This window comes from Accipiter gentilis, chromosome 1 (assembly GCF_929443795.1).
Source record: "Accipiter gentilis chromosome 1, bAccGen1.1, whole genome shotgun sequence".
NCBI lineage: Eukaryota > Metazoa > Chordata > Aves > Accipitriformes > Accipitridae > Astur > Astur gentilis.
Window position 1 is genome coordinate 28,149,748 of NC_064880.1, and position 12,649 is coordinate 28,162,396.

A 12,649-nucleotide genomic window follows, 5' to 3' on the forward strand; every position below is an offset into this window, starting at 1 on the left:
AATCCTTAGCTTGCAACATTTCCTTGTCGTCCTAATTCAAACAAATACAGACGGTGCTTCTCCCACAATGTTTGTCACTATTATTAGCTGGGTGGACACTTCTGTCTCCTGTTCTGCTTACTCAGAGGTCCTTGCTCAGCCCTTTCCCTGTATCCCCAGGGTCTTTCCAGGGAAGCAAGAGTTTCAGGCAGGCAACAACCTGACTGTCCAGCAACAAAAGGAAGAGAGTGGAGATTTCAGCTCATTTTCATGCCTGACCTGGAAGCCAGCCAAGAATGCCAGCAGTACCTCTGGACAATTTGAAAAGCTGTAAAAGAAAAAATAATCCTGAAGCCTCCAGCTAAAAGCCAGGGGTTATAAGAGAGATCCCAGAAACCCTGGGATGATGCGGAAAAGCAAGTTGTCTGGAGAATGGGTCAGGAAACGAGTTGAAGCACAGGCTATTCTCGGATGCAGCCAGCAATCACAGCTAACCGCAGAGGAGAGACATGCCACCCGCACCAGCCTGCTTTTACCACCACCCAGCCAAAAGCAGGATCACAAGATGTGTTTCAAGGCAAAGAGGTACCGTGGTGGAAGCTGGCAGAAAGAACACGTAGAAGATGAGACTGTTGGAGAGGTGGGCTGTCTTTCACCACACAAAGCTGGAAGCAAAAGCATGCTCATTTGGTCCTGACTGGCCGTTGAAATAGCTGTCAAGCCTACTGCTAAGGAAGCATTTCTCCAAGCTCACTCCTGAAAGCACAAATCTTGCCAGGACCAAACAGGGAGAAGGCTGCAAATCCACTCTTCCCTTCTGCAGTAGACTGCTGCTCTTGTAGCATGGTTAGCAGGTGAAAAGAAGTGCTTGGGTTCCAGCTAGCCCAAGGTACTCCCAGGGGACACAGCTGGACAAAATGGTCTCTTAGGTGTGCTTCTCCACACTCTTGCTGGGTGCCCTCCCTCCTACTGCCCCACATTTGCCAAATCACAGCTTTGGAATGGGCTGGCAGGCACCCAAGCTTGTTCCTGGCTCTCCCAGGTAAACGCTTACTGCCAAGGAGATGTACTTTCCCTGGAAACAGCAATCCTCCCCCTCCTTGTCTCACATCCAACAGGGTGAGAGAGTGTCTCCCTGGCCAGAGAGCAGGCTTCCAGGCAGAGAAGGTGCTCAGAACTGGAGTACCCGTGAACATCAAGAGAAAGCAGGAACTGAACACCACTACTCCTTTGTGGGTTTGTGCAACAGGAATTAGACCACTTAGGAGACAGCCTCCAGCTCATTTGTTTATTATGAGGTGCCCAATGCATAATTAGGCAGGGGGCCCTGCCCTTCAAAGTCCCTCTTTTTTTCAGCCTGTGCTCTAACCTTTTGATGAAAAACAGACAGAAGAAAGGAACCGAGTGTGTTTAGTACATGTAATATAAGCAGGTCTGGTGGCATGCTGATACTTCCCCGTCTCCAAGGAGAGGATAACAGCTGTCTTGCTGCTTCAACCTCCTGCTCCTGAGTTGATTCACACGGTGTCTGAAAAAAATAAAGCTACGCCACAGTGCCTCCAAGCTGGGGGACAGGCAGAGGAGAGCATCTTGCACAAGCCTCATTATGCAGCACTACACACAAGAAGTCCCACACCAAACACGCTGTCCCTGCACAAATCGTGACTCTTTCCTCCCAGCAAGACCCAGTCAAACGTTCTGGTTTTTTCTAATACTTTGTTTTTACGCAAAAAACCCACATTTTTCTTTTTACTTCAGTATTGCCATTTTCCTGGAGCACTAGAAGGTACGAGGCAAGGGAAGAGCTTCTTCTGAGAAATGCTCTGTCAGTCTTCCCACACCAGGCTGTTCCTGTTCCCTTCAAACAAGTGCAGGACACGGAGGTGGTCTCTCTCAGGGGCACCGGCCATCTTGCCTTAGTTATGTTGGTCTCTGCTGTATTCACACAGCTCCTTGCAGGATCCTGTGATGTTTTCATACCGAGCAGGCATCCTTTGAGGTGAAGTCGGGCCAGCTGGTTTTCCCTTACAGTATTCAGCCCTCTATGAAGCTCTGCCTTCTGGCAGTCTCTGCAGCATGTATTGTCAGGCCTGGCAGCTCACCTGCGCTTCATGCTCCTTGCCACCCTCCCAGCAGCACGGGAAGGGGAGCTCGCCGCCACCGCTGCCTCAACCCCACTCAGCGTTTCCTAATGCTGGCAGCCACACACCCCAGTTCACACGGAGAGCAGCTCCCACAGGAGACAGCAATCAAGACAGACCCTCCGGCAGCTGCCCACTGCCTGCAAGCCTGGTGTACACTTTCTAAATACACACACGACTCCATGTAAGAGCTCGCTGATGCCACGGTGCCCCTCACCACAGTCTGCCCGCACAAGGGCTGAGTCCTTTCTGAGCAACCAGCTTCCAGCACTTAACGCAACTTTGTTCCATGTTCAGAGAACAGACCCAACAAATGTCATTCAAGCTGTTTTGCTCTGAAACAACAGAAGCGGGATGAAATCACCCACAACCTCATGAAGTTGTGTTTCAGGTGCTGAGGGCAAGCAGAAGGAGGGGTTTTTTATTGCAACTGATTCAAAGCAAACAGAGAAATTCACATGCCTGGCACTGCAGTGAGACATAAGATCTACGTTAGATGATCTCCTGCAATGCTGACATTACACTGGGAGCTCAGCTCTGCACAGAGGAAAACAACTTCTGCAGTGATCGCAGCCACTTGTAACACAGATCCTCAAACCTGGTTCTCACAACCACTAAAAACTACATTTGCTTCCATTTGGCATTTTTCCCACCCTCCTGGAAACACCATGGTTAAACAGTTGGGTTTTTTTCCAGAAAGTTGTGACTTAAAATAAACACAAAGTTTCTTTTGAAGATGAGAACATAATCCCAATTTCAGTGATCATACACCTGCTAGAGGAATAGTGCTGCTCAGCACCCAGGCCCAGCGTCTCCGCCACAGACGGGCAGACAGACACAGAGCACTGGCAGCTGGACAGCCACCTCCAGACACTGCCCATTCCTGCCTGGTGCCTGAAAGGGACGGATCTTCTGGAGTGAAGCACCCTGAGGCTCATCTCCTCCCATCACCATGGATATGCAGACATCTCCTATTCAAACAGGAGCTGCCAAGGAAGGGAGTGAATGAGGAGAATCTGCAGCAGCAGTTGCTAGGGGTTATAAGCTGCTCTTGCAACAGAAGACTACAGCTCAGAAAGACATTCTGACTCCAGATCTGACTTTTTATCCCACCACCCACCCAGCTTACAGCCCAAAGCCTTTGCAGGATACTGCTCCCCCTTATTTGGGTCATTGCCCATCAATGTGCACTGCTAACAAATTCAACAGCTGCAAATCAGGCAGGGAAAAAGGGGGTTTGAGATCTATGACTGCTTCATCTGGTTTACACCTGCATTTCTGGCATATGTGCAAAGTGCATCCAGATCACGCTTTCTTCACCATAGATGGGGACTATAGGAATTGCCTGCATCGTGTGGAAAATGTACTCAATTGACTTCTACCAAGGACCAAGATCCTCTGTAAGACACCCTAAAAGGGGTAAGTGCTACCTCCCTATGCAGGGTAACAGCCTGGGCTCTATTTCCTAATTATGCCTGACCTGGAGGCCATCAAGGCAAGCCATTCAGCTCTCTTTTTCAACCAAGTGGGAGAACCATTAGCTACAGCAGGTAAACTCTACAGAGCAAAAACTGTCCTTCTGAATGTGTTTGTGTTAGGATTAGCACAACAGGGTCCCTTGACAAGCATCCCAAGAAAAAAAACAGAGGAAGTATTTGCAGTATTGAGGAGGCCTGTACAAACAGACAGTGCAAATGAACAAGAGCCCATGTTACCTTTCAACCCTCTTACTGGGTAGCACTAGGGGTTGCCCACCCTTCTCCCACATGTGAGCCCCGAGACACTCCTGCCCTGAGTATTATGCCCTTCAGCACTTACTGATGACAAAAGAAGGTGCAGTTTACACTTACTTTTACAGCTCCATTAAAAGGTGACCTGCAAATAAAAAAAAAAATCAAGCACATTTAGTATTATGTGCTGAATGCCCCCAAATAAACAGGATTAGAAGAGTATTTAGCCCTCATGTAAAAATTAGCCGAAAAAACTGGCACTGAATGTGTACTTCCATTTTACGGTCATGAAACAGAGTCCTTCCTAAGAGCAATATAGTAAGCAGATCCTGACAACTACTGGCTTCACATTTCCACTTCTTGCTGCTTGCAGACAGTGAGGGTACTGGGATGGAGATGTGGGAGAAATATTATTCCTTTGAATGGAATATTCCTGAAATGGCCACAAGAAATCTGGCAAAGGCAAGGGGACAGCGGGCAGGTCCCACTTCCCCCGCTTTCTCTCTCCTCGCCCTGCTCAGGCACCAAAGGCTATGGTTTCCAAATGCACTGACTTGACACTGGGCTAAACGCCATGCGGAGCCACTGGTGGATCAGACATCTTTGAAGATGAGGCTTTGAGATCTGTTAAAAATATTAGCAGCGCATTGCGCAGCTATAGGTAGAGCATTCCCCCCGTAAAATAACAGAACTCAATAGCTATTTCCAACTCGCAATCACCACTGCTTTCCCCTTTTCCTTCTGCATTTGGCCCCGCTTAACTCCCTTCCCTTGGACCCAGCTCAGGAAAGCATTTCTGCACGTGCTTAAAACCCACTGACTTCCACAGGAGATAAGCACATGCTTCAGTACTTGACTGGGGTGTTTAAATGAATGTAGACCTCTCCCACCAGTGCTCTTTTGTGCCAAATTTTGTACCTTTATTATCAATTACCCTGTATAAAGTGATGAAAAATTAGCCCACAAGTGATTTGATTACTTCATAGCTACTCCCATTCATTCTGACTTAAAAACATATGGATTAAGGGGTTTTCTGTCATGGTATTCTTATACCGCTCCCCCAGCACACAAGAGGACGCTCTTAAGCATTGTGCCACAGTTCTCAAAAAACCTTGCCCTCCCCCCCAGTTCTTATTTCCCACTTCTGTAAAGTGAGGCTTCACAAAAAACTACATTAACCTACAGAAATACACTGCAGTGGTGTTCAGAAAGTTGTTCAAATAAGGTCTAGCACCTAGTTTCAAATCTCTTAAGTAAACAGTAACTTTGGTGACCTTCTGTCATCAAAATATGTTCTGGTACATGCTTACTGTTTGTTGGTGTCTTTAATTTTGCTTTTTTATTTCTCATTCTTTTGCAAAATCTGATACTGCTTTATAGGCGTCCAAGCTGTTAATGTAAATCAGCAACATTTTCCTACAACTATCCAAAAACTCTACTATAAAAACTTTAAAAATATTCTTTTGTAAATACAAATGTTAGAGCAACCAGAGGTGTGCACACTCACTACATCTAAATGTAGAATTTCAGGCAAATTGATTGACATTAACAAGAACCATTATTTAAACTACAAAACCAAACAAGTGAGTTATACCAATTCCTGCCAACAACAATTCTTTAGGTTTTAGTAGACTGATAAAGACATCTGCAATGGGTTAAGAAAGAATTTAAAAATAACTATAATTTTAGGCAGGAGACTTTTAAATTAAAAGTGCTGGTGCACCAAGAAAAGGGAGTAGGTCATGCCAAATTCGCACTGACATTTTAGAAGAGGCAGATGAAGGAGTTGAACTGAAAGCACTGAACAAAAGCTGCTTGGGTTCATCATTTCTTCTTACCATCCTCCCTGAATAAACCCACCTACCTGATGTCTTTCTGCTTTCAGCTAAATACACTGCTGACATGAAAGGCAGGTTTTCTCTTGCCTTGCCTGGGAAAAAGCATGCCAGAGAACAGTGTGCAGGCATGGTCATGCCCCACGTGCAGGCACGGGGGGGTCATGCCAGTGCTGTAGCCAGGAGCATGACTGACTACTAACAAAACAGAGGAAACCAGCCAGAAAAAAATGCACAGTGTCTAAAACACAAAATAAACAAACAGAATAAAAACCCCAAACAACACTTCAGTTGATTTCACATTGCCTATAATAACAGTGGACATCATACTTCAGAAAAATATGCCATCCCAGGAGCTTTCCATAAAGTACTACTAGCACGCCTTTTTGTTGTTGTCTGATCTAGCATCCTCCAAGCAGTCCTTCTGCTAATATTTCAGCATACAATTAAAAGAGGCTAATTGTGTATAGAGAGAACCATGCATGAAACAGCAGCATGGGGTCTGGCTGAGCCTCAGTCCCTCAGCAAGTGACTTCAAGGAGTTTTCAAGCAAGCCAAGAAAGACAGCAGAACCACAGTAGAAACTACAGCAGACTGCTTGCTTATGAGCTATACATGCAGAAGTAGTACTTAAATGAGACACCCTCTCTTGAACAATTAGAAGCATGATTCAAAAGGAAAAAAAAATCCCTAAGACATACACACTGAAAGATTTAAATATTTTTTAATTACTCTATCGATTTATATTAATTTCAGCTATTTTCAGACACTCAACTGTTAGACTACTAAGCAACGCCATCTAGTGATGCTAGTTGAAAAAAATCCATGCTCCATCCTTTATTAAAAAGGTTCACTCTTGCAAAATTCTTGTTAGTGGAAGTACAATTTCAGGAGATGCAAAATTTTCAGTAGCTATGAGCATTTTCAAACCTACAGCATTAATGATTAATAGCAAAAAGGTCTGAACCATTTTATTTACCCTAACATTATTCACAGAACTGACAACATAGACAGTGAGTTGGGTTAATCACATCAGAATTTAAACATGCACACCATGTAGTCTTGAAATGATACAGGGATACAGTGCAAAGCCCAATAAATTACCTTCCCATTTTGGGAATAGCTACAGATAGTATTTGTATGATAAAATAATTTACCTAATATTTGAAGATTTCTGTTGGAGGTGTAAAATACCTGCTTGAAAAATGCTACCCCAGCCTTACAATCTCAAGGGAAAATAAACTCTGTGCAGGTTCAAACTCTCTTCTTTAAGAGGTGGAACCACTCACTCAGTCATCTGCTGGCAGTAGCTGCCTGCTGTAATTAGCTTCTGGTGGAAATTGCCAGCAGATGCAACTAGAAGTTTAAATCAATTGGCTCTGCTTCCTCCTTACAAGAAAATTGGCGTTTCAGGGCTGCATTCCAGCGTGATGGATCTAAGAAACCAAAGCCAATTTGACAAGAAAGGGAAGTGTCCCTTTTCATGGCCTGCTTTAACCCTGAACATGCTGCATGTTCCTGGAGAGGATGTGTCATTTTTTCTTTTTTTTTTTTTTTTTTGAACCCCCAAATAAAGTAACTACAAATATACAACAAATATTCCACTAAAAAAAGCCAGTGTTCAGCCCCAATCATTTTCACTTGACACCTATGAAGATGGGAGAGGGAGGGACAAGAAGCAAAAAGTCAGAAACTGGGAATAAATGAAGCACGTGAAATGGGACTCACAAGAGGAAGCAGAGCCCAATGCGTGGAAAGCCGAGCAACACTTTCAAGCACCAGTACTGCAGCTGGTTCATGCTCACCCCAAAGACCACGGGCTCATGACAGTTCTGCATTTTGGCTGCACTATATTGCACCTTTCAATAGTACCACAGTAACTACAGTACAGGTAACCTGCTCTCACCCTGCTCTGCTGCACACCCTGCTTTCCCCCAGTTTTCTGCGTTTGATGACTATTTCATTACTTCAGCATTCAGGGCTTCATCAGCCTGTAGCAGCATAGGGGCTGTGCATTCCTGTGACCTGTCCTGATCTTGTCCTCTTTCATATAATCTTTGTCAAGCAGATACTGAATGTTCAGCTGTGATGAGTAAGTGGCATCATTGCTTTGCCAGCACTGGGCTTTGCGTAAGTCTTGCTCAGATTTCACTTCCTTGTATCTAACTCCCAGGGCTACCTGGAGACCTCGAATGATAAAGAAACACTTCCCCAAGGCCACCATTATCTTGCAATGAAGATGTCTAACATGTAAGCAGTCGTCTTCAACAAGATGGTATCTATAACTGGGTGTTGTAACTACTCTTTAGAAATAACAACTTCTTCACAAATCATGTAAACATCTACGTTGGGGGCTGACTAAAGTCTCCATGTCAATGGCACACATGCACACCTGCCTTATCAAACCTGGCGACACATACACAGTAAGGATTTCTGTCAGGCTTCCTTTCAGCACCCACCTTATCTATATACTACAAAACTTAGTCAATGATGTCTTCAGGCTCACCAGAAAGTAACATGATTTGAGATATATAAGAAATTCACTTGCAAAATATACTAAATACAGCACTTACATGAAAGCTTAACGGAACAGGGAAGAGTTTAGTCAAGCAGAAACTCCACGATGGCCTTTTTTTGCGACTAGATAGACTGGTCACATTGTAAACTACTGGAATTATGTAGATCCTGCTACAACAAAGTGATGCTAGCAACTGTTTTGATGCTTTTCCTGAAAAGACACACAGTGACAGCACAGCAGAACTGCCACAACCACTCACACTCGAGCTGCACCATATATGCACAACTGTTTCCTAAATATCTTTTAATACTCACTTTGTAACCCTACCCTACTTAAACATATCAGTCTCAGAAAAAGGTGTGTGTAGGGGCTATTCACCAGAACTTTTCTAGCAGATTAACCAGAAAAAACACACGTGCACACGCTTGAGTATATTACTCGCACACAGTATTACACTTTTCAGAAAGCAGGTTTAAGAGTACTCTAACAATTTTACTTCCTTTTAAAAAAGCCCATTTTAATATCAAACCTCTTCCAGTATGCTAGATGGCTTTAGCTAGATGGGATCTTTTCCCCTCCAATTAAGAAGAAAAAATTCTGTAGATCTAATCCTGCCTACAGGCTATCTTTTTCTTTCCTTTTTAAACAGCCAACATGTACTACTTAATTATAAATCTGGTGTTTTACACAAAAAAGTGGGATCATTCTTAAGGTCTCTTCTGCTCTGTGTTCCTCTGTCCTAAAATTGAAAAGCTGTTTCCCAAGACTTTTATCATGTCTTTCCTGTTAAACAGTTACTCTTCTTATTAAACAAGCAATAGGACAAATCCCAATTTCTTCTTTAAGCAGTGGAAAAGCGAAGTTTCCTCCAAAAAAATCTACATAGCCAAGAATGGTAGATAACGTACATTCATTGCTTTCCAGGCTAAAGCAGGTTGCACCAGATAGGAATCTCACCCAGTAGCTGAAACTCCCCAAGACATATGCTCTTCAGAGAGAGAGTGAGCAAGAGATTAATAGCTGTACAAATAGGAGCAGGGAAAACTGGACTCATACTTAGTCCAAGCATTCCCCACACACTTAAGCACTGTGGAGTGCTTAGCACTCTAATACCCTGGTTTCATGCCGCGTGGCTCCATCCCCCAGGTGGTGCGGGGCTGTAGGACACAAATCAGTAGTTCAGCTCTGCCCTAAGTAACATGAGCCTTAAGTCTTTCCTGATGGAAAGCAGGCGGCTGCCAAACCGAACGTGCTGCATACAGCGCCTGCATCATTCTCTGCCTCTCTAAGATACCATTCACTCAAAACTCAACATCATCTTCACCCAAAGTATCTGTTTGAGCAGAAATATGGCCCATAGGCTTTGCTACTCCCATTGGAGATCTCAGCTCGGTTTCTGTATGCTTGCTCTTTTCTAAAGGGCAGAACAAAGAGAATATTTGGCTTTAAAAATGCCTCGGAAACTACAGATGAAAAATTACATGAAAGTGTACAGCTTTAATTACATCTCCCAAGGGGACGAGATAGCATTTTTGCATCCCATCTTGTCTTCTCTCTGCCCTGGAAATTCATGAGATGATCGGACATACAAATGTTCGTATTTGTAGGGGAAAAAATGAAATGACCTACATTACATCCTCAGCAGATCATGTAAATAACAGGATGTAAAGTCTCACAGAATTAGTCTACATTTGAAACATTTTCAAAATATTGTTTTAGCTGGGTATAATAGACCACCATAAGATGTGACACACAGCAAACACAGGGCTGCAATTAAACAGCTGGCAAACAGCCAGGAAGAGATAAAGGCCCAGGCTGTCACTTGCTAGACAATATATATAGCTATTTTGGCAGCCAAACACGAATGTGATAATTGAGCCATGACACATTAAACAGGCACACAATTTCCAAGGAAAGAGTTCCTGAGCACTAAACAGGGAGCATCTATAGTGTGCTTACAGCGTACCAAGATTTAGGAGTAATAATGTGATCGGACTGATTACAATTCAGTGGTGCAAAGCCAACCTTGTTTAATGCACTGCACCACTGTAAGCAGTTATATACAAGCAGATACAAAAATACATGTGTGAAGCTCACAAATGCTGTCAGTACTAGAAACAATGGGAATCTGAGGAGTGTGTGGCACCGTCTTGAATTGTTTCTCTGCATATTTTTTATATTAATAAGGATTTTATATAGTAGCATTCTTATCTACAGAAATTACAGTGCACTCGATTTGACTACCAACACCTGGAAAAGCCCCAATCTATATTATTTAGCTTTAAAATAAAAAAAAAAATATAATAATACATGAAGAGTCAATAACCCTTCAGAATCACACTTTTGCTGTAAAGAAAATGACTGTTTTGTTTAAGACATGAAGAACCTTAACACTGACAGCAACAGCTGTTTGGAAGACAAAGTCCAGCAGCTTTTCTAGTGTTTCAGTGCATGTTTTGTTAAATAACCTAAGGACACAACAAACGAGCAAATGTACCAAATGAAGACACGGTTTTAAGTTAACACCCAACAGCTACATAAAGCTGCCTATAAATGCACTCCATCAAATTAACATGCTGACATCAATTGCATTTCCTTCTTGAGTAAATGACTTGAAAGCCCATATATATTGTCAGCCCCTAGTCCATTCATTCACTAACCTCCCACAAAGTGTAGGTACTTCATGATCTAAAATTACACTTATATAAAAGAGAAGCTAAATTTAGGCTCTGTAATAGGAAAATCCCTATGAAGAGTTTACTTCCTAATCTTATTCTAAATTTAACCACATTAAAGATGTATTCAGATAAAGACGTGTACCTGCCCTAACCAAAAGTTGCAGTGTACCAAGCGAGCTTGAAAAAAATTGTAACAATCCACTTTTAAGCCCACTAGCACCAATGATATCAAGAAGACAGTTCCACAGCTTTTCATAATGTCAAATACCAATGAACCAGAACAGAGTCCAGTGATACCAGCAAAACTTTTGGAAATGATCCCCTGCACTGAGCATCACAGGAAAAGGGGAAAATACAGAGACATTAAGAAGGGGTCCCTTCGATTTAACCCAATTTCTTAATTAAAATAAAAATAACAAGGTGCTCTAAAACATGCAGATTTCCCCAGAACAAACTCCTATCCCACGTCAAACTCAGACACCCAACACACACTTCATATCTAACAACCAGAGCAAACCGGCATTGCCATACTGGGTGAAAATGAAGAATCACCATCAATACTTGACTTCGTACTAAAAACAGTACAAGAAACTGTAATAATTACATAATCTACTTTTACAAAATTAACTTTAATGGCTGTGATAGTAACTTCATTAAGTGTCAGTAAAGGAAATGAAAAAGCTTAAAGACGAGGTCAGAACATGTACTTGGCTGCTTCCTCAGGAGATGCATCAAATATGTTATTTCTGTCTGAGGAACAGCGGACTCCTGAGGATAGCTGTTATGCAGTCCCAAAAAGAAAAATGATATCATGATATGAATTTTTCTGACCCCCAAATTAAAAGGACCATAAGGGCACAATTGCAAGAATAAATGAGTTGATCTTTATCTGAAAATGTCATACTATTGCATGTATAAATGGCTATTATAATAGTGAAATATATTAAAGAAGCATAGTCTTTCTTTTTTTTTTTGTCCCCAATACTGCAGCAGACACACAGGCATATTATTCCATAGGCTTTGCCAAGTGATGTTTAGTGGCAGCTGAAACAGGACTAATTCACACTCCCTTCAGAAAAGTGTTTAAACGTGTGCGCACACACACACAAGTTTTCCTGAAAAAGGTGAGAAAGGTATGGTGTGCTTTTTCTGACTCAGGGCCACAAAGCAGAAAGGCGGTAATCAAAAAGGTAGAAACAAAAGAGTCAACAAAAACAGAAACAACAAAACAGAAGTCCCAGTTAATTAAAATACCTCATACATATGCCCTTGCTCAAATATCCTACGAAATCTCAGTAAAAAAAGAATTTTTTCATGGAATTTGTATTCCGGCCTGACTGTGAACAGCCAGTCATGAAAAGAGCTCTCGTGGAATTAAATGTCATCGAAAAAGTAAATTTTCATACACATTAAGGGAAAGCATGATTGAAAACTGGTTTAGGACAAGAAACAAACAAACAAACATAATTACTTTTGCAATATGAGAACATTCGAGGACTGCGAATAAAACTGTGCCAGGCAGAAAAGGAAAGTGAGTAACAGAGATGAAGAGGAAAACTACAAGTAGGTAGGTTATTTACACCTACCAGGGAATCAGGGAGTGTTTCCTGTTAAGACTATGTTAACTCCATTCAACCTTTGGCCACTAATAATCAGCTGTAATTGCAAAATAAACTTCATCTGAAAATACAAGGAATTACAGGTAAAAGTTTTAAATCTTCTGCTGCATAGAGTAGTAGCTGTAAAAAGGTGTGTCCCAGTATAATGC

At 42.4% G+C, this 12,649-nt stretch overlaps 1 protein-coding gene across 5 annotated transcripts in view; it reads right to left on the reverse strand.

Moving 5' to 3' along the window:
* UBE2E3 (ubiquitin conjugating enzyme E2 E3) overlaps nucleotides 1-12,649 on the reverse strand; it is a 60,291-nt gene that overhangs the window by 27,498 nt on the left and 20,144 nt on the right. Inside the window, exon 3 of one of the 5 annotated variants that reach the window (XM_049808812.1) lies at nucleotides 3,971-3,995. The exons of the other annotated variants lie outside the window; for them this stretch is intronic. The gene's annotated coding sequence lies outside the window, so the exon portion shown is untranslated. The remainder of the gene's footprint in view (nucleotides 1-3,970; nucleotides 3,996-12,649) is intronic. 5 annotated transcript variants of the gene reach the window in all.